Below are 23,271 nucleotides of genomic sequence, written 5' to 3' on the forward strand. Positions count from 1 at the left end.
TTCCCCACGTGTCCTGGACACGGTTTATTGTGGGCTAGGTCCGAAAATTAGGCCTAAAACCGGGTATTTTAAACCCGAATATTATTCTTTTGCCAGGACCCGAGAAATAGGAACACGTTGCTTAACTAGTCCTATGTAAGCAAAATAACTACCAAAAATAAGACTAGTATTTAAACAAAACTATCTCTTTTTTAAATATTTTTAAAGATTTAAAATAGCTACAAAAATATTAATGAAACTATTTTTTTTTGTAATTTTCGTTTTTCTTAAATATTAAGATAAAATATGAAGTAATATTTTTTGTATTTTTCAAAGTTAAAAATGACTATAGAATATTAATAAAATTATTTTTTTGTAATTTTCGTTCTTTAATAAAGACGTAATATTTTTGTATTTTTTCAAAGTTATAATGACTGCAAACATTAATAGAACTATATTTTTGTAATTTTCGAATTTATATAAAGTACCAAAATAAAGTACAATTTTTGTATTTTTCAAGTTTATGAGAGATACATAAACTAAAATTTATATATATTTTTTGAAATTTTCTTTTTGCGCCGAAATAAAGTAAAAATAGTTAAAATAGCTATACTAGACCCAATTTCACATATTCACGCTAAAAATGTGAAAATTCTCGGGGAGGGTCAAAAATCACGTGCTTACAGCTGCCCCTCTTTGACTGGAAACACGAAGAGTTTTCCGACAAAGAACGACTAGACGTGTTTTTGACCCGACCATTACTTGGACGGACTACACTTAAGGAAAGGGAGGGAATGTGACCGAGCCCTGGTATCTGAGCTGCCTACATATCCTTGGTTATACAGGAATCAGGCCACGTGTAGTTCGGGATGAGAGAGATAGTGAGAGTGTACCGAGGTGAAGAGCCGATCGAGGTGCCGTTCCGTTGAGGTTCCGGTCCGCGGTCCTGTCATTACAACAAAAATGAAAACTGAAAAAGACTAACTAAGCCTATCAGCTACTAGTTACAAGGATTCCTATCTCTTAAGTCTTCTGAAACTTGGTCTTGAGTCTTGAATGGTGCTTCATACAAACTTTGGATCTGAACCTTGATACTTGCTAGTTGTAGGTGCTAGTTCTTGAGCAGACCACATTTGTTCTCCGCTTCCGTATTTTGGGCTCTTCTCTTTCTTTCTTTTTTCTTCTTTTTTTTTTCTCTTGTTTTTTTTTTTTTTTTTTTTTTTGTGACCAGCTTCTATTGATCATCCCAGACTATTGATTCGCGTTCTTGAGGCGAGCTTCTTGTTGCTTCTATCTTGGATTGAGTGCTGGGGATTTCTGTTGTAACCTTCTGCTTTCCGGTGGGCCACTGCTTGATCTTGAAACATGTTTCTCCGTTCTACAGGCGGACCCCTGACTTCTTCTATCTTCGACACGCAACAACCTCCGTTCTACAGGCGGGTCCCTGACAATCAAAACAAACAAAATTTTCTAACCCAGTTTGTACTGGGAAGATTTGTGAGTCATTAGCAAAATTGTAACTCACTTACACTACTGATGCAATGATGAGAGTAAACTAAAGACTGGGCTAGGATGTGCATCTCCTCTGAGTAAAACCAAAACTATTGCTAGCAAATGTGTCTGCTAAACTAAAAACCTCAATGACTCAAACTAGAAAGTGTGTCTTCTATGGTTGAATCGGAATGAGCTAAACTAGGAAGTGCGTCTCCTAAGGGTGAAAACTTTAGTGACTAGAACTAGGAAGTGCGTCTCCTATGAGTAAAATCCCGATTAGGAAGTGCGTCTCCTACGGGTAAAACTAAACTTTGAGGAAGTGCGTCTCCTATTGGGTACAATAAACTTAGGAAGTGCGTCTCCTATTGGGGATGACTGTTTTTAGGAAGTGCGTCTCCTACTGGGTGAAACTATTCTTAGGAAGTGCGTCTCCTATTGGTACAATAGATCTAGGAAGTGCGTCTCCTATTGGTAAAACTTAGCTTAGGAAGTGCGTCTCCTATTGGTAAAACTTAGCTTAGGAAGTGCGTCTCCTATTGGTGAAATCAACTTAGGAAGTGCGTCTCCTATTGGTGAACCTATTCTTAGGAAGTGCGTCTCCTAATGGTAAAACTGAACTTAGGAAGTGCGTCTCCTATTGGTAGAACTAAACTTAGGAAGTGCGTCTCCTATGGGGGAAATGAACTTAGGAAGTGCGTCTCCTATGGTGAAACTGAACTTAGGAAGTGCGTCTCCTATGGTGAAACTGAACTTTAGGAAGTGCGTCTCCTATGGTGAAACATATCTTAGGAAGTGCGTCTCCTATTGGTGAAACTTGCTTAGGAAGTGCGTCTCCTACTAGTGAAACTTGCTTAGGAAGTGCGTCTCCTACTGGTGAAACTTATCTTAGGAAGTGCGTCTCCTACTGATAAAACTTGCTTAGGAAGTGCGTCTCCTACTGGTGAAACTTATCTTAGGAAGTGCGTCTCCTACTGATAAAACTTGCTTAGGAAGTGCGTCTCCTACTGGTGAAACTTGCTTAGGAAGTGCGTCTCCTACTGGTGAAACTTGCTTAGGAAGTGCGTCTCCTACTGGTGAAACTTATCTTAGGAAGTGCGTCTCCTACTGATAAAACTTGCTTAGGAAGTGCGTCTCCTACTGGTGAAACTTGCTTAGGAAGTGCGTCTCCTACTGGTGAAACTTGCTTAGGAAGTGCGTCTCCTACTGATGAAACTTATCTTAGGAAGTGCGTCTCCTACTGATAAAACTTGCTTAGGAAGTGCGTCTCCTACTGGTGAAACTTGCTTAGGAAGTGCGTCTCCTACTGGTGAAATATTTTTAGGAAGTGCGTCTCCTATTGGTGAAACTGAACTTAGGAAGTGCGTCTCCTACTGGTGAAACTTATCTTAGGAAGTGCGTCTCCTACTGATAAAACTTGCTTAGGAAGTGCGTCTCCTACTGGTGAAACTGAACCTAGGAGGAAATGCATCTCCTATGGGTAAAGAAAGACTAAATGACTGAATGTATGCCTCTGTTATCTGGGCGGGCTCCCAATTTCAACACTCGAAATAAAAAGACTGAATGTATGCCTCTATTATCTGGGCGGGCTCCCAATTTCAACACTTGAAATAAAAAGACGGAATGTATGCCTCTATTATCTGGGCGGACTCCCAACTTCAACACTTAGAAGTAAAGTGAAATGTATTCCTCTCGTTATACAGGTGGGTGCCTGGCTACATGAAATGCAAATACTGAAATGTATTCCTCTCGTTATTCAGGTGGGCGCCTGGTTGTAAAGATATGAAAAATGATATGCCCGTATTACACTGGTGGGTGACCTAGAACAGAAATGAAAAGACAGAAATGTATTCCCGCATTATACTGGTGGGTGACCCAGAACAGAAATGAAAAGATAGGAAATGTATGCCCGCATTATACTGGTGGGTGACCTAGAACAAAAAATGAAAAGACAGAAATGTATTCCTCTCGTTATTCAGGTGGGCGCCTGTTTCAACACTTAAAATAAAAGACTGAATGTATGCCTCTATTATCTGGGCGGGCTCCCAACTTCGACACTTGAAAAAATAAAAAGACTGAATGTATGCCTCTATTATCTGGGCGGGCTCCCAATTTCAACACTTAAAAGTAAAGACTGAAACCAACATATCCTATTTGAGGGCGGATGAACCCAACATATCCTATTTGAGGGCGGATGAACCCGACAGATCCTATTTGAGGGCGGATGAACCCGACAGATCCTATTTGAGGGCGGATTCTCCCAATTTCAACACTTAAAATAAAAGACTGAAACCAACATATCCTATTTGAGGGCGGATGAACCCAACATATCCTATTTGAGGGCGGATGAACCCAACAGATCCTATTTGAGGGCGGATGAACCCAACAGATCCTATTTGAGGGCGGATGAACCCAACAAATCCTATTCGAGGGCGGATGAACCCAAAATATCCTATTCGAGGGCGGATGAACCCAAAATATCCTATTCGAGGGCGGATGAACCCAAAATATCCTATTCGAGGGCGGATGAACCCAAAATATCCTATTCGAGGGCGGATGAACCCAAAATATCCTATTCGAGGGCGGATGAACCCAAAATATCCTATTCGAGGGCGGATGAACCCAAAATATCCTATTCGAGGGCGGATGAACCCAAAATATCCTATTCGAGGGCGGATGAACCCAAAATATCCTATTCGAGGGCGGATGAACCCAAAATATCCTTAAGACTTGAAAATGTCTTACCTCGAATACTTGCTGGGGATTGGGATGAATTTTCATTTTCTACCTTCCCCATTTTTTATTATTATTCTCTTTTTTTTTTTTTTTTTTTTTTTTTTTCTTTTTTTGTTTTTACATAGCTTCTTCCTTCGAAGACTACCTCCCTTGATTTACTTACCTGTTGGGGGTAAAATGTTATCAGCTGAGGGTACCTGACTTCCAGAAAATTTTCTGAATGAAAGGAAAATTTTCTGCCCCAGTTTGATAATATCCCTTGTGGCATGCGTTTCTGCATCAATGTCATTTCCTTTACCTGTTTCAAATCAAACAAAATTTGTTAGTTTAAAACATGGTGGTTGGCTGTGATACTCCTACTGGGATGGCTTTCCCTTTCTCCTGCCTTTCTCTGTGCTCCACAACTTGTTGGGGATGATATCGTGTGCTGGGGATAATCCCTTCCTGCTGGGGATATCCCTCTTCTTTTGTGGCATAGCTCGGAAACTGGCATTTTCCCGACCTTTTAGTCTAGTATGGATTTCGCCCAATCATGCTCACTGCTCTCCTTGCTCTGTTCATGGGCCTTGACCTTTGAGGTTTATAAGAGGTTTATAACCTTGGTTTTGGCAAGGATATCTCTCTTGACGCTCGTCAATCCTTCTGTCAATTCCCTTTGCTGGGGATATCTTTTTGACACTGGCCTCGCGCTTGTTCCTTGCTGACTATACCATTTGGATATACTAGTCAGATCTCATCTTGGAAAGATGATGGCATATTTTGAAGTCATTTCATACTTGTTCTGACCGGACAGACTCTATTGGGGAAATTTTTTATGAAAGGAGAAAGATAACAGAAACAAAATAAAAGACAAAGGAAACGATGACTCTTTTACAAAAGAAACTATAAATAAAACCCTATCAAATGCAGATACTGACTCTAATGGCCATGACATGCGTATGTGGCCTATCCTCTGCCGTCAATCATCTTTTAAGATCTTCCATTGGCGATTCCCCCTCTGATTCTCAATCTTATTCGACTTGTAGTGCCCGAAGGGTTTTCACTATCAAGTCTCTCTCATTTTGGTTTTCTCTCAGCTTTCATCGCCTTATGGTGCCTGTGAAGGTTTTCACCGATAAGACTCTCTCATTTGTATCACTTTCCAGCTGGGGATTTGGAGTGTCGCCGGTACGACTCTTTCTGCTGGAGATTAGAGTCCTTTCTGCTGTGGAACAGAATGTTATGTTCGCCGGTAAGACTCTTCATTTGTCTGACTTGGCATCTTTTGAAGACTGATCGGAAGGTCTTTCTTTGGACCGTAATGTGGGTTTTTGGATTGGGCTAGAAAGAAAGGGTATTAAAGGCTCAAAAATGCATTCATTTGGGTTATTAATTACAACCTTCGAAATTAGATTTATTTACATCAAACGCAACATCTGCCCCAAATTCTTGCTTGGGGATATTTTAATTGTTTTTTTTTTCATTTTTCAAAACTATGACCGAGCCGTGAAGCGCCTACGTATCCTCTTTGAGGAATCAGGTCAAACGTAGTTCCCAATTCCTCTTTTCATTTGACTTTCCCTTTTTTGCTTTTTGTTATCATTTTTCTTTTCTCTTTTTCTTTTCTCATTTTCTATTGTCATTTTTTCCCATTTTGTTGTTTTCTTTTCTTTCTTTTCTCTTACCCGTCATGCTTGCGTATTTTATTCGTTGCTACTAATTCCGAACGAGGGGTACGAAAGAAAATAAATAAGGCTCAAAAGGGGTTAACGAAGGATAAAGTGTTTGGGTAGCAGAACAAAATGCCTTCGTCATTCCAGTCTTCAAAACATGCCAAGTGCAAACAACACACTTTAAATTTGTAGTCTCTTCTGATGGTGCTGGACTTGACAATTATGTTAAACATTTTACTTTGTCATTTCTAAGCACCGTTGGGCGACACTCTCATTATCATGACCGACCCTCATGCCAATTTGGCGAACCTTGCTTTTAACGGTTTTCTTTGTGCTTAACTTGCCCCAGTTCCACATGACTCGGGCTCTGAATAATCTCGAACCGTCCTTATTTTCTTTAAATGGTCAGATTGCCTTTCCAGGGTTTTATGATTAACTTTAAAGACTAGGCCCAAAGTGTGTGCGCATGTCATGTTCCTAGAATCGGCATCGAATGAAATGATAAAAGGACTAAACAAAAGACGACTGGAACTAACAAAAGACCGGACTTTGTATTTAGACTACCGGTGAAATGGTTTAAATAACAAAACAAGCAAAACAATCCAGAACAAAATCCTAAAAACAAACTGGACAAGACAACATCCGACTCATCACCCTAATAATCCGAACAACAGAAATGACAACAAAATGAGCCACCACAAGCTTCTCTCTTGCTGACCCAGGAACAAAACGTCCTCCCCCTTTATCAGAATTGGCATTTTAGCCACTGAGCTTTGCATCAATACTGCCGAGACCATTACCAGCTTCAACCTCATCAACCTTCGTCGGCAAATTCTCGAGGAGGTTCGAGTGCCCCATGTCACTGTTATTAATTGCAACCCGCCCTTCTCGGATCATTTTCTCTACTTCCTTTCTCCAGCTATGACAGCTCTCAATGTTGTGCCCTACGACATTGGAGTGGTAGGCGCATCGTGCTGCCGGATCAAAGCTCCTTGCAAGCGGATTTATAGTACATGCGGGGAGTGGCTCAATCGAACCAGCATGCCTTAGCCTTTCAAACAGACTGGCATAAGATACCCCGATGGGGGTGAGAGCCTTTCCTCGTTTCAGCAACCTCTTCATTCTTGCATGTTGACAGGGCCGGAAACCTGATCCAGGTGGCTTTTGGTAGGCTTGTGTAGGTGGGTAGGCATTTTGTGGAGCCGGGTGCCTGGAAAGTGAAGTATGGCGGGGAAAGAAGTGGTGTTGGGGAGCGGAGAAGCATTGAGGAGTGATGGAGCTACTCGGGTAGCTGGGAAGGCTGCCATAAGTGGGTTGGGATGGAGAGTATGGGGGATCTTCCATTATGGTGTTGGGTGCTTGGGAATTGACCGAGTTCAAGAGACTTGGCGGTGGAGGGGGTGGTGCTTTTCCCGTTATCCATGCCTGATACATGTCTGCCACATGTTGTCTCAGCAATCTCACTTCTTCTACCAACCCGCTGTTCCGTTCGACCAATTGTTGTCGGTCATCAGTACCGACCCACTCGGTTCTGCGGTTCTGAGCCATTGTCCTTTGATTTTACTTTGCAGGGAGGAGTTACCACAACCAACCACTCTCTATATATGAACACAGCAAAGGGAAGCCATCAATGTTAGTGTTAGGGCATTTGACAGACAATCATATATCAGAGATACAATGCGCCTAAGCAGTCAGGCAATTGTGCCCCTCTGAAAATTTCCCACACTTTCCTTTATTTATTTATTCTTTTTTTTTTGTTATGGTCGAATCTTATGGAGATTGCCTACGTATCATGACCCCGCATGAATCAGACCTTGCGTAGTTCGTTCCAATAAAAGATAAACAATAATAAACGCACACATTTTTTTTTTTTGGAATTTCCAATTTTCAAATTAAAACAAACTTGATTGCAAAACAGACTTTTGACAAGAGACAACAAACGGACCCGAAAATCAAAATAATTCGCATACTCTAATCAACAATTACAAACTCAAAAACGAACGGATAGTTCCTTTCCCCGTTTGCCAAATGCAACCGGACGGTTATTTTTTGCAAATGTGGCCCCTTCCAAATTTCATATAAATTTTGAGGCCGGGGAGGATTATTTTGACACTTTGAAACTTGTCCATTCTTTTACGAAAATAACCTTTCGACAACTGAAAGATACTCTAAGGCTATTTCGGCAAGAACGGTTTAAGACGCGGCCGAAGCTGGCTCGGCTTATTATGACAAAAGACGGTATTCACATGACCGCTGACTCTTTGATTTTTTTTTCTTTTAAAAATTACAATAAAAGACTTGGCGTTGTAAACACGGCCCTTCAGCGCCTCGGGGACGAAGATTTATAAGGCTGTGTGGGTCCATATCTCAAAATGACCCAAAGGTGGCTGTTTATGCCAAGTCAGCCTTCCGGCGTCCCTTTCGGGAACATTCGGCCCTTTTTATGACAAAACAGCATCACCTGACTTATTTATAACTCTTTTTTATCGTTTTTCAAATGAGAAAAGTCAATATTGCAAACACGGCCTTTCAACGTCTCGGGGACGAAGATTTTTAGGCTGTGGGGGTCAACTGGACCAAGTCTCAAAAATGACCCAAAAGTGGCTGTTTATGCAAAGTCAGCCTTCCGGCGTCCCTTTAGGGAACATTCGGCTATGTCTTGATAAAACAGCGTCACCTGACTTTCTTTATGACAAAATTAAAATTTGACATATATTTTTTATTTATTTGTTTTTGGCTATTTTAGCAAAAGGTGGGTTGGACATCACCCGACTTATTTATGACAAGATTAAAATTTTTGATTTTTAGCTATTTTAGCAAAAGGTGGGGTTGGACCCGATGAGGGTTGCCTACGTATCTCACATCCGGTGAGAATCAAACCCGCGTAGTTCGGGCAAATAAACTATTTTTGAGAAGACCCTTTTCCATTTTCTATATTTTTTATTATTATTTCGCAACAATCAAATAGACTATTATTCTATTATTTTTCATTTATAACAAACAAACGAATTAACGAAAAACATAAAACATTCCTTCTTTTTTTGAGAAGGCGGGGTTGGACCCGATGAGGGTTGCCTACGTATCTCACATCCGGTGAGAATCAAACCCGCGTAGTTCGGTTAAAAAGAACCACTTTAAAAGAAGAAATGAAGTATCTTTTTTTTTGGATTTTGAATTTTCTTTTCAATTTTGAAAAAGAATCAAAATATTTTCGGATTTGTTTTTTTTATTTTATTTTATATTATATTATTTTTTTGAAAACAATTAGAAAAACTTCCTAGAGAAGCCAATAATGGAGAAAATATTTTTGGATTATTTTAATTTTGTCATTTTCATAAACAAATAAATAACACATATTTTAAAAACAAGACTCTTTTTTTCATTTTTATGGCAAGACAAACAATTTTCTTTTCTATTAATGCTTTTTTTTTAATAAAACAAACTAATAAGACATATATTTTTTATTTTATATTCTCAAAATTTCGGCAGAGTTTCGACACTACTTGGACATTTGTTTTTTTTTCTTTCTAAAAATAAGTAGTTATATCTCTACACTGCCATTTCCTCATCTTTTCACGATTTTCTAATTTGTGGAAAATGATGACAACATACAAAATCTTTTGAATTTTCATGCCTTGTTTTTATATGTATTTTTATTTTTTTATATTTATTGTTATTTTCAAAATGTGGCATGGGAAACATAAGGATTTCCAAGACATCTTGGATTTCGCAAATGTTCTCCATGCGCTTTTTCCAACATATGAAGCGTGGGGGACATATGGGAATTCCAAGACTTCTTGGATTCCACAAATGTTCCCCATGTGTTTTCCCAAAAAGCAAGCGTGGGGGACATAGGGAATTCCAAGGCTTCTTGGATTCCACAAATGTTCCCCATGCTTTGATTAAAATAACATCATGCTGGAAATGACCAAATGACTCATTCGCCCTTGACTGAATACAACATGTAGCACATAGGATGCCATAAGATGGTCTATTATTTTCAGGTTGCTTGTCCTAGACGGACCCAACCCCTGTGTTGAGTCCCCTAAGTCAAATGCACATGATGCAAATAAACGTTCCTACTAGGGATCCGGCATGTGGCTTTGTTATACTAGGTTCAGAACCTGGGTGTTTGTTCTAGACCTGGCTTACCCGAGCGGACAGCTCGAGCCGAGGGGGGGCAGCGTACCGGGAATACAGAAGCTTCACCGGCTTAGCAACTTGTCCGAACCTCGTTCTAAATTGGGATTTGACACTATACAGAAAAGAAGTCGTACGAAGTACACCCTTCTTCATGATTCAGAAGACTCAGAGAGAAGATGGGTTTCGGCACAATTTATATACAGTTCACATAATATCAAAGCGGTAAAAGCAACATTTAGCACATTAGGCTTAAAACATGTAAAAAATCAGATAAAGCCAAATATAACAATTTATCTAAGCTCGAATTTCTAACCCTGAACCAGTAGTTCTGGGCCAAGTCCCCAGCAGAGTCGCCAGAGCTGTCACACCTCCTTTTTCCGCACCCGATGGGGTGCAAGGGAGTTTTTTCCAATTAAAGGACAATCGAAACGGGATTGGTTTAATTATTTCAGAGTCGCCACTTGGGAGATTTAGGGTGTCCCAAGTCACCAATTTTAATCCCGAATCGAGGAAAATAATGACTCTATATTATAGTCTGCGTACCAGAAATCCGGATAAGGAATTCTGTTAACCCGGGAGAAGGTGTTAGGCATTCCCGAGTTCCGTGGTTCTAGCACGGTCGCTCAACTGTTATATTTGGCTTGATTATCTGATTTTATACAAGTATGAACTTATGTGCAAATTTTAACTTTTAACCGCTTTATTATTATTGTTTTTACAAGAATGTGAACATCGCTTAAAACACGTCTTTGGACTGCGTCACATGAAATGCACCCACAATCCGGAACGCATTTTATTTGATGTTTTGAGATTTGGATTTGGGTCGCATGAAATGCACACCCGAGCTTAAGAAAGTAAATTATTAAACACGCGCCTAAAGAGACTATCGCGTTATTATTTTGCGGAGGCCGTGAAATTCGCTAAACGACCCTCCTGAATTCTAAGTAATTTAAAACAAGTATTTACTGAGGGCCCCACAATTTATGTTTTTATTTGGCGAGGCTCATCTCATTCTTATTTTTAAAAGGACTTTGCAACGTCATGAAAATGCATCTCATACCACGTCACAGTCCATGTACCCGTGATTAAAGACATATTTCGACTCCGTTGAGATTTGGATTTGGGTCACATAAATGTGCACCCGAGTTTAGGGAGATAACATTATTAAAGGCGCGCCTAAAGCAACTAGCGCATTATTATTTTTTGGTAGAGCCGCGAAATTTGCTAAACGGCCCGTCCCCGAATCTAAGTATTTAATACATATATTTTGCGAGGGCTCCGCACTTTGTACATTTTTATTTGGCGAAGCTAGTCTCGTTTTTATTATTATTATTCATTTTTTTATTTTTTTTATATATTTTTTTTTTTAAAAAAGGATACCATTTTCACGCCGTTAACAATACTAAACCTTACGGCTTCTTTACAACTAAAATCTCATAACTTGTCAAAATTTAATAAAATGAATCTAGTGAATGGGTGTTTCGGAAGTGGTAACAACAAGTACTAATGCTAATTTTGTCCGAACGAACTAAACAAAGGACCACGAATAAATTAACGTCAAACTTGTGTCAAGAACAACTAGCCCAACTTAATTAAATGACATCAAAAAACAAGAATAACACAACGCAAAAATGAATAAAATGCATACGGTGAAACATGGGCCGAAAATTACCATACCAATTTCTATATTGCATTTTTTTTGAACATTCCGTAACATTTCCTTGTCTAATGCTTGAAGTTTACTAACCTGAACAAACAGAGACGGATAGAACCAGGGACCAAACCTCTACATCGACTTCAACGGACGGACTCGACGAACAACGACGACCTCAACGGAACCGACGACTCGAACCAAGATTGTCAATGACCTCGACACTCATCTTCTCTCTTTCGACGACCTTGACGGACTGTGGGTTGTTTGGGTGATGCGACGCAGCAAACGCAGCCACAACTGCTGCTCGAAGGGAGGCGATGAAACTACTGTTTTTTTTTCGGGTAACGGCAGTCGAAGGGCAACGACGACGAGGCTGGTGCGCTGGGGGTGGTTCGCGACTGGTTTGGGTAGTATAGATGAAGAAGAACGTGAAGCAGCAGCAATGGAGGAGTGGTCGTGGTCGACGGAACTGGGCAGCGGTTATGGAGGTCGACGGACTGGAGGGGTGGTCGTGGTCGACGGAACTGGGCAGCGGTTATGGAGGTCGACGGACTGGAGGGGTGGTCGTGGTCGCCGGAACTGGGCAGCAGGTTATGGTGGTTTGATTAGTAGGGTGGTGGTGTTTGGACGACGAGGCTGGTGGTTTTCGGCAGTGGAGGGGACGTCCGGGAATGGAGGTTTTTTTTTTTTTGCCTGGTTTTTAGGGTTTCCTTTCTTTCTTCTTCTTTAAGAAGAAAGAGGAACAGTCTTTTTCTTTTCAAAATTTTTCCAGTCCAGCCCCCGTTCTTTTCGTCCCATCCGTGTTTTGTAGCATGGGTTTTGCCCAGAAAAATGAGCCCACGCGTGGTGGGGTTCAAGGCATATGTCCCCCACGCGTGGTGGGGTTCCCCACGTGTCCTGGACACGGTTTATTGTGGGCTAGGTCCGAAAATTAGGCCTAAAACCGGGTATTTTAAACCCGAATATTATTCTTTTGCCAGGACCCGAGAAATAGGAACACGTTGCTTAACTAGTCCTATGTAAGCAAAATAACTACCAAAAATAAGACTAGTATTTAAACAAAACTATCTCTTTTTTAAATATTTTTAAAGATTTAAAATAGCTACAAAAATATTAATGAAACTATTTTTTTTTGTAATTTTCGTTTTTCTTAAATATTAAGATAAAATATGAAGTAATATTTTTTGTATTTTTCAAAGTTAAAAATGACTATAGAATATTAATAAAATTATTTTTTGTAATTTTCGTTCTTTAATAAAGACGTAATATTTTTGTATTTTTTCAAAGTTATAATGACTGCAAACATTAATAGAACTATATTTTTGTAATTTTCGAATTTATATAAAGTACCAAAATAAAGTACAATTTTTGTATTTTTCAAGTTTATGAGAGATACATAAACTAAAATTTATATATATTTTTTGAAATTTTCTTTTTGCGCCGAAATAAAGCAAAAATAGTTAAAATGACCGTATTGGACCCAATTTCACATATTCACGCTAAAAATGTGAAAATTCTCGGGGAGGGTCAAAAATCACGTGCTTACACCAGCTATTTGAACCCTTCGAGGATTTGTTGTTGATATTTCCTCATTGTTTTGATTTTATAGTTGAACTTAGTCATGTTATTATTCACTGTTTTCAAAACTCAGCCAAGTTTATTTTGCTTTAACACTTGAAATGATATTTCGAACAACATTTTTGGGCTGAGCATCATGTTTTACTATTGCCTGAGTGGCTTATGTGATTTTGACTGAGTAAGGCCGAGGGCCTGTATTGTGAGGATACTTTTGGATCGGGCTGCACGTGGCAGCAGTGAGATACTGATTTGATTATGAGGCCGAGAGCCTGAGATATGTACGCCACGAGGTGGCTTGTTGATTGATATGAGGCCGAGGGCCTAGATTTGCTGCCACGAGATGACTTGATATTGCGCTTTGGTCGTAAGGGGCCCCTCCCATAGTCTGCATACCCCTAGTGAGCACCGTCGACGCGATATATGGATCGAGCTGCACGCCGCAACGATATATGGATCGGGCTGCACGCCGCAGCGGTGCTGGTACTGTTCTATGTGTTTACTTTGTTTCATTTGTCTGCCATTATCTGTTGTTTGTGCTACTTCATGTGATATCTACCTGATTGCCTAGCATTATCTGTTAATTGAGTGTTGTGCCCGAAGGGCGGATTTCTGTGCTTATCTGCACTATTTGTTTGCATTCATTTGCGCAACTGTTGAAAAAAAACTCATTTTCAAAAGAGGTTTAAACTGAGCTAAGATGTTTTTCTAAAGATTTCACAGCTTCACTGCTTGTCTCAAAGGGTTTTACACTGCTCTATACAGCATGATGGTTGTTTTACATGATTTCTTACTGCTCAATTATTATTTACTTTTATTACTCACTGAGTTGGAGTGCTCACTTTACTCCCTGCACCTCGTGTGCAGATGCAGGTATTTGTTCACCCGGTAGCGGGTTTTGAGCTGGTCGGAGGCTAAGTTACCGGAGTTTAGTGAGGTGACTGCCAGCGTTCGCAGCACCGCATTTCTTCCTTTTGTTTATTACTCCTATTTTATATGTTTCAGGCCTTGCAGTTGTATTTATACTCTAATAGATGCTCGTGACTTGTGATACCCCGGTTTGGACTGTGTTTGGGTTGTATTCCGCACTTAATAAAGAAATCTTTTGTTTAGACTGTGGTTATTTAATTATGCTAAAACTGTTTATTAATATTAACTATTCTGAAAAGGCGAAATGGGTTGGTTGGCTGGCCTTGTCTTCACGAGAGGCGCCATCATAACCAGATCGGGGTTTCAGTCGTGACAGTCCATTTATACTAGTAATCGAGCATATGAGATCCTAATTGCTCCAGTCGTACACTCATCGGCATAAATAGGATTATCTAGGGCACTTCTTATTTTGCTTAATGTAGTCATACTCCAATAGTTAAGGGGTAAGTTAGGCAACCTAACCCATAATGGAATTGTCTTTAATACTTCATCATGTAAATTGAAGTCCTCCGACCACGCCTTCATAATAATTGGACGATTATTGATTGTATGTGGCCCAGAGTACAATACCTGGTCCCTTTCCTCAATGCTGCTAAATCGTATAATGAAATAATCTTCATTGTGATAGCAGATCTGATGTTTCATTGAGTACTTACCCATTGAATTCAAAAACCTGTCCATAGCTCCAATAGCGGGAGATTCTCCTATCACATATATCACTATAACACTTTTCTATTTCTCGATCTCCTGTTCTACATCTTCAAACTCTAATTTCACCATTTTCTCCCCATTCTGCACAATTGGGGCCATAAATTGCAGATTTATACCCTTCATAGCTAGTTTGTTCCCAACCACCATGTTTGCCCATGTTTTAGTCCTACTTTCATTCTGCATTTCATCATCTTTAGTTTTCTCTACAGTACCATAATTGCATGGTATTGTTCCATTCATGTTCTTCTTTGTCCCTTGCTCTTGTCTCCCCGTCTCATCTCCACTAGCAGTAATTGCCATTACCGCTGGAGTACTCATCCCTTCATTCATTTTTCCTTTGCTTCTAGCTAGATCTCCTTCTTTTCTATTTATCTCAGCTTGCATGTTTCTCGATTTGGGTCTTCCCTCTAGTTCTTCGATTCGTATCCCTTTTGGAGATACAAACAACTCTAGCACTGCATTCCTAGTTGCTGAAGAACGTTGCTCATTAGTCGCACTCTTCTGTTGATTTCGCTTTGGTCTTCCCCTCCCTCCCATGGCTTCCCAAGCGCAGGTTAGCTAGCCACGTTAACCTGCGCCGAGAGAAAAAGTTATATATAACTCATTTCACAAGGAATATTGCAGTCGCTATAATTGCTGTAAAATAATTGCCGTTAAAGATATTGACTTTTAGCGGAAATTTAGTCAAACATATTATCCAATAAAATGGACGCTAAAACTACAATCTAAGATGTTTTCAGAAGGGATACTATGGTCATTTTAATTGCCACGAAATAATTACCGTTAAAGATGAGAACTTTTAGCGCCAGTTATTTTGAATTTAGCGGCTATAAAAATGGATACTAAAGGAGTATAATTAACCATTATAGATTGAATTTAGTAGCCATTATAATTGTCGCAAACAATTGCCGTTAAAGATACGAACTTTTAGCGGAAATTATTTTGAATTTAGCGGCTATAAAAATGGATGCTAAATGAGTATAATTAGCCGTTATGGATTGGATTTAGCAGCCATTATAATTGCCGCAAACAATTGCTATTAAAGATAATAATCTTTAGCGGAAATAAACCATACCTTTTACCAACTTTTGTGACAATAGCCGCTAAAGGCTTTGCCGGCCCCAGCTTCAACGGTGAAACACTAATGGCCGGTACAAGATATAGCGGCTATTGTTATTGCCGCTAAAGTCGTTTTGTATTGCCGCTAAAGCCCATTTTTGTTGTAGTGGAATAATATGAACTTGAAGTTCATAAAAAGGTAATTCATTTGCAATATATTGCAAAGCATGCCATACACATTTGCTGACCCAAAGAAAGTAGCTATATTCTCATTGCAAATGCTCATATTAAGTCCTAGAAGGACAAAGTCTATGGTACGCTTAACACATACAGACAAATCGGTTTCAAATAAAAATTCTTGATAAAGAAGATGAGCAAATGATCAAACTGATCATAATAAGGAGGCAAGTGATCTAGAAGATCACATGACATAACACTTCATAAAATCTCATGAGAGATTCAGGTACCTGAATATATGAATGAAGAGATCTCTATGTTATGTCTTTATGAAAATTTATTGGAACTGATATAAAATGTTCGTCGACGACATCTATCATAGCGCTAAATAAAGATGAGGATCTTAAGGCTGTCGAGACAGATACAAAAATATTGGCCAAATAGACGATACACAATTCAAATAGAATTGGTTTAATATGAAAGACATGTAGTTCAAATACTTGAAAGTATAAAGTCAATGGAATGTTCAATCAGTTTCTGATATCTTATATGTCTAGCATGACATAAAAACTTGATATGCATCTAAAGTCTATTATATGGCTTATATGACTTAACTTATATGACAATCCATGAAAGATTTAAGTTGTTTGAAGCATATACAATTCTTGATCTTGAAGTACCACTTTCTCAGTGCAATTTGTGCACAAATGTATCTTGCTATATCTATAAGCATGATAATATGATAGCAAGAGTTTTCACCTCTATGTGAAGATATTGAACTGACGATTCCAATAAGATCATATGAAGACAATACATCTATTAAGAATGATGATTTCAAGGTTCAACATATTCATTCAAGTTAATATGGCTGATTTATTTATCAAATCTCTACCAACGATCTCTTGAAGATGGTGCACAAGATTGGAATGTGAAGACTCAAGGATGTGAATTGATGCTCTCATCAGGGGAGATTAATGCGCGTTGCACTCTTTTCCCTTACAAGGTTTTGTCCCACTGGGTTTTCCTTGCAAGGTTTTTAATGAGGCAACCAAAAGGCGTATTGTAGATATGCATACTCTTTTTCCTTCTCTAGAATTTTTTTCCCCATAGGGTTTTATTTTAGTTAAAGTTTTAATGAGGCACATTATTTGTTGAATAGACATTCAAGGGGGAGTGTTATAAATAGAATTCTATTTAAGGTGAATGTCTATATTCTAGAGAGATTCTAGCGTTTGTTACTTGGTGGCTAAATCACGTTCCCCCTATAAATAGAGGAGTTCTATTCCATTGTAAATCACCCCAAAATCAATAAAAATCCTCTCTCTACTTTTCTCTCCAATACTCCTTTTATTCTTTTATTGTTTCATAACATAATTTCTTTTGACGTTTGGAATCATAGCTTTTAATAGTACTGTAATATTTAACTTAAGGTTCTTATCAAATACTACGTATGTTAGTACTTAGTAGTAACAAAATGTAACTAGAGTAAGGGTGTGTTTGGTATGAAAGAAAATATTTTTCGAATTTTCGCATGTTTGGTTGACTTAAATGTTTTGGAAAATATTTTCCTTATGAACTCATTTTCCTTCAATTGGAGGAAAATATTTTCTTTATCAAGACAAGGGAAAATATTTTCCAAAACTCCTTCTCAACCTTCCCCACCCTCACCAACCCACCCCACCCCCTCTCCAAAAAAGGCTTTTTTTTTTCAAATTTTAGTTTTTCCATTACCACCCACTTTACTACCCCTCTCCCCCCCCCCGGCAAAAAAAAAAATTTACCTTTTTTTTTTGCAATTTCAAATTTCTATTATTCGTTTTTCTGCACCACCCACCCTACCCCCTCACCTGCCCCTCCTTCCCCCGAAAAAAATATCTTTAAAATATATTTTTAAGTTTTAGTTTTTTTTATTTATCGGTTTAAAATTTTAAAATTTTACAAGTTCTAAAGTTATGAGTTCGGAGGTTTATGTATTTGGAAGTCTATGGATTTAGAAATTACAAAGTTTACGGGTTCGAAATTCCGCGATTTCGAAAATTTAGCGGTTCAAAAGTTAATGAAATTTGTGAGTTCGGAAGGTTGTTGGTTTGAAAGTTTATGATTTCATATTTATTATACCTAAATTATTTATGAATACTCTTGAGAAATTATTTTTCTTAATTTGTGTACTAAACATCGAAAAATAAATAAGATTACTACTTATTTTACAAGAAAACATTTTTCGTTATACCAAACACACCTAAAGTTCCCTTTTTTTTTCCCTTCTACTTAATTTATTACGTATCTCAAGCAACTAATGGGGCAAAACAAATTCTATTCTAGTATTCTTTGGTTTACCTCGTTTCATAATTTGTGTATATATTAGTTGTTTTTTTTCTTCATTCCCGTAATGATTTTAGTGTTTCAATATTAAAAAATTGCATAATCTTTCATGGTTATTATGATGAAATTAAAAAAATAGTACTCCCAATAATCCATCACATTTTTATTACCTTTTTATCTTCCCAAGACTTCTTTTTTTGTCTTCCCAATAATTAATCATTCTCATGTCTCATCATATCTTATCACATTTTTGTTCCCAAGACTTATTTTCTTTTCTCAAGAATGCTTTATTTCAACATAACACTTTGTATCACATTTATATCACAAGAAGATAAAAAGTTATTTCATTGTCCTCTAATCTTAAATATATTAGTCAATAATAATAATAATAATTCTATTAAAGAAAGAGCTTCCCAGGAAGATGAAATGCCTTACTGAATATATATATTTTTTTCTTGATGAAATGCTTAATGCATCCTTTTACTGACCATTTTAGATGAAATATTGCTCCTGAGGTAGAAGTAGTACAAATGACAAACCACTTTATAAGAAATTTATTGTTTACGGATCAAAGAGAGGATTCAAAATATCATCGTTCACTATGTGTGATATTTAGTTAATTAGCTAAAGTCCAATTTTCAATCACTACTATTTCTTACATCTTTGCTTATGGCTTTCTTGATTCTTGCACTTTTGGTTCCTTGTTAGTTTATTTACTGGATATGTATAGGGAGTTCGAGATTTCAATAAATTGCTTGACAAAGAAAATGTATTGTTGATAATGTACAGTCCATGGGCTCATGTGGTTTAGTTTGACATTAAAGAATGATTACTGTTTAAAGCTAGGTTTAATTAATCAATAACTCTGGGAATTTGTCTTAACTGCTAAAAAGACAATCTAAACAAATAAAGAAAGAAACGCTTAGCTAGAGCTAATGAATTAAAGTCAGAGGAACCAAACATATAGTTATCTCTATTACGACTATTCACATCTCACAATCCGGGGTCGTTTGGTTTGAGAGACAAGAGACTATAATCTTAAAATGCAATATGGGATTAGCTTGTTCTCTAATAAGTAGGATTTTTTTAATTCGAGATTAACAATCTCAAAATGTTTATACCAGTGGCAACTCACGAACATTGGAGGTCTAAAGTCATACTTTTTTAAAGGCCTTAAACCTTTTTTTTTTTTTAAAAAGAGAGTAAAATTTTATAGTTGACATATGTAAATTCAAATAAATAATAATAAAAAGTAATATACTACTATGAGGTAAAAAGATAAAAATAAAATTTTCAAATTTACAGAAAAAAATAATTAGAAAGTTAGAATAATAGAATCTGATTCTAGAACACTATTCAAAATCCGGAAAATACGCCAGTATATTATATTGGAGTTTCAGCATAAGTATGCTTGAATTCCAACATATTATACTGGAGTTCCAGGATAAGTATATGCTGGAGTTCCAGCATAACTACACTAGAACTCCAGCATAATATACTGGAGTCCAGCAAGTATAATTATCCATAAGATTGTTCAAGTTTTGACGGAAAACCGATCCAAACTGTAAACCAAACCAAACCGAATAAGTAAATCGATATTTTTTTAAATTTGGATTGGTTTTGGTTTTAAATTTTAAAAACCGATAATATTTGGTTTGGTTTTGGTTCTATTACAAAAAACCGAAAAATAAATCGAACCAAACCGATTAATTATATACAAAATTTAATAATTATTTATACAAAATATAATATCTTTTTCTAAATAATTTTAAATTTTTTATGCAATTTAATTGTTATTTTGAATTTTGATTTATCCTATTTATATCTTAAAAGATTGCCTAAGCCCAAAACAATAGGAACCAACCAATTTTCTTTTCCATAAGAGACTTTAATTCTCTAACCATCCGCACATACTTTTGCCTAACAGATGAGTTAAAAAATTGACTTCGTAAACGCTTTTGAATGATCAGTCCGAAAACTGGCTATACCCTGCTATTTTTACACAAAATAGTTATTTCTATTACGACTATTCACATCTCACTATCAGGGGTCGTTTGGTTTGAGAGATAAGAGACTATAATTTTTAAATGCAATATGGGATTTGCTTGTTTTATAATAAGCAGTATTTTTTTAAATCGAGATTAACAATCTCGAAATGTTTATACCAGTGGCAGCTCACGAACATTGGAAGCCTAAAGTCATGCTTTTTTAAAGGCCTTAAACCTTTTTTTAAAAAAAAAAAAGAGTAAAATTTTATAGTTGACATATGTAAATTCAAATAAATAATAATAAAAATGTAATATACTACTATGAGGTAAAAAGATAAAAATAAAAATTTCAAATTTACAGAAAAATATAATTAGAAAGTTAGAATAATCGAATTTGATTCTAGAATCCATAAATTAATATATCAGAATAAAATTTCGTTGTTGCATGCTGAAAATGAAAAAGAAGCAATTATAATTTATTCAATATCTTTTATCAGTAAACATTTACACTCATACCCTCCGGGAGTTTACACCTAACAAAAAATTTAATATTAAGAGTGAACAAATCAAAGTGAAAATATATATTACTCACCATGGTTAAGTGTTAAAAATTATATATGCGAGACATATGTCTTATATTCATTGCCTTGCTATAAATATCATATGCAAATAAAGTTTTACCCTTTTTTTATCCCTTATTTTGCAGAAAATAGCTTTTATTATGAGAAAGAAAAGAAGAAGAATATTAATGTTAAAATGTAAATTAATTATAAATCACCCTAAATAACATTGGCTAAATAATTCACTATCTTTTTAAGAAAATCTTATACTCTTTTACCATAAATATTCAATATATTTTGGAAAAGATTACCATATTATTAACTAAAAAATGGGGCCCTAATATTTTGGGATCCTAAAGCCCAATCTTCATTGGCTTTACCCTCTAGCCGGCTCTAATATACCAACCACAATTGTGTAACTATTATTTTTATCCCACAACTCCATGTGGAATAACAATCTAGAGATCAATAATTACATGATTAACACCAAAATAAATATTTGCCTTTCTCCCAAACTCTTCTCTAAAGTCTTTCGGAAAAAAGCTAAGTTTAAAATTAAAAATTAAAATTTATCTCGCTTTATCTTGTTTAAATCAAACGCATGTTTTATATCATATATATATATATATATATATATATATATATATATATATATATATATATATATTTTATTTTTAGTAGGACAAACAAGATTAAACACATGTTTTATACCATATATATTTTATTTTTAGTACAACGAGCCAAACATTTTCAATAAAAGTATATTACTGCAAATAATTTTGCCATTATTAATTTTAGTATTATAATTTCATCACTATTAATTTCGGAATAACTTGTCCACCGGCCAAACGAGCCTAAGGGTTTCAATAAAATTATTATGGGAACAAAATAACCAAAAAAATAAAAACAGTTCTTCACTTTGGTCGATCGGTTGGTCCTTGCACCTTGCTCTTTGTATTTTTTTTATTTGGAAAAGAAAGGAACAGAGATACCACTGAAACGTTTCTGGCTCTTTTGATCTGTACGTTTTGTACTACTTTCAGCTAAAAATTCTATTTATAGGCAACTGCATTTTCAACACTTTCCTGAATATTTGCCAAAACAAGAAAAAGAAATTAAAAAAAGGCATGCATCTGCAAGCCTGTAAGTGCTTGAGGAGTCCGAAATCCAATTATGATCTTTTTGGATAAGTGTGACGTAAAAAAAGAGTGATCATTCTATATATAACGCGGTTTTATATTGCGCTATACTTTAACGGTGTTTTGGCCGTTAAAAGTATAGCGCGATATTATACCGCGCTATACATTGTGTTTGTATTTTCACACATAGCATTGTTAAAGACTACGCTATACATATCTCTTTTCAATCATATATCTATCCTTTCAAAGCGTCACTGTTTTCCGGGACTAATAATTTATGTTTAGCATAAATATATTTAGCTACAATTGACTTTTAAGAGAAAACAATTTATCTCCTATTTTATTGATTTATTGAAGGAAGGAAAATCTGCAAATAATAAAAAATAAATAAATGCAAAAGGACTTAAGTTTAATTTTACATTTGAATGATACCACAATTTCAATCACCCTAGTAAAGTTCTTAAGCTTATTTTTTTTTTCTGGAAGGAGAAATAGGGGAGGGGATGACAGGATGAACAATCGAACCCTCATAAATAAAACGAAAATTGAGGTTGCTAATCAACTCTGCTACAAAAATTCATTAGGCCCTATTTGTCCACAAATATTTTTTCAAGTAAAATATATATTTAAATATTATTTTTCGACTTAAGTCCAAATATTATTTTTTAAAATTATAATTTTTATGTCCAAAAATTATATATGTCCAAACGCCCGCTTAAACTCAACTTTTAAATGGCCTAGTGACGTTTGTTTAAAAAAGGAGTAAATTCTTTTAACCTAATCCTATGTTAGGTTAAAATAAATTTGTTTAAATAAATTTGCACTATTTAATTCAACTTCCATAGTGGGACCCATCACCGGCTCACATGAAAGCCGTGCAACTATTGTCAGATTGGAAAAGATAATGAAAATGAACAAAACGTATAGCGCACTTTAAAAGCGCTATGTGTAACACAACGTATAGCGCGGTTTTATGAGACCAGATTTTTTGACTTGGCTCGTCATACTCATATCATACTACCCACCGAGAGAGAGAGAGAGAGAGAGAGAGAGAGAGAGAGAGGGTGAGGAGGTTCATTGATGGACTTATTCAGCCGATTCGTCTTCAGATAGCTAGGGAGGGAGGGAGGGAGATATCTTTTCAGGAGGCGGCCA

The sequence above is a fragment of the Nicotiana sylvestris genome, chromosome 7 (assembly GCF_000393655.2).
Source record: "Nicotiana sylvestris chromosome 7, ASM39365v2, whole genome shotgun sequence".
In the NCBI taxonomy this organism is placed as follows: Eukaryota; Viridiplantae; Streptophyta; class Magnoliopsida; order Solanales; family Solanaceae; genus Nicotiana; species Nicotiana sylvestris.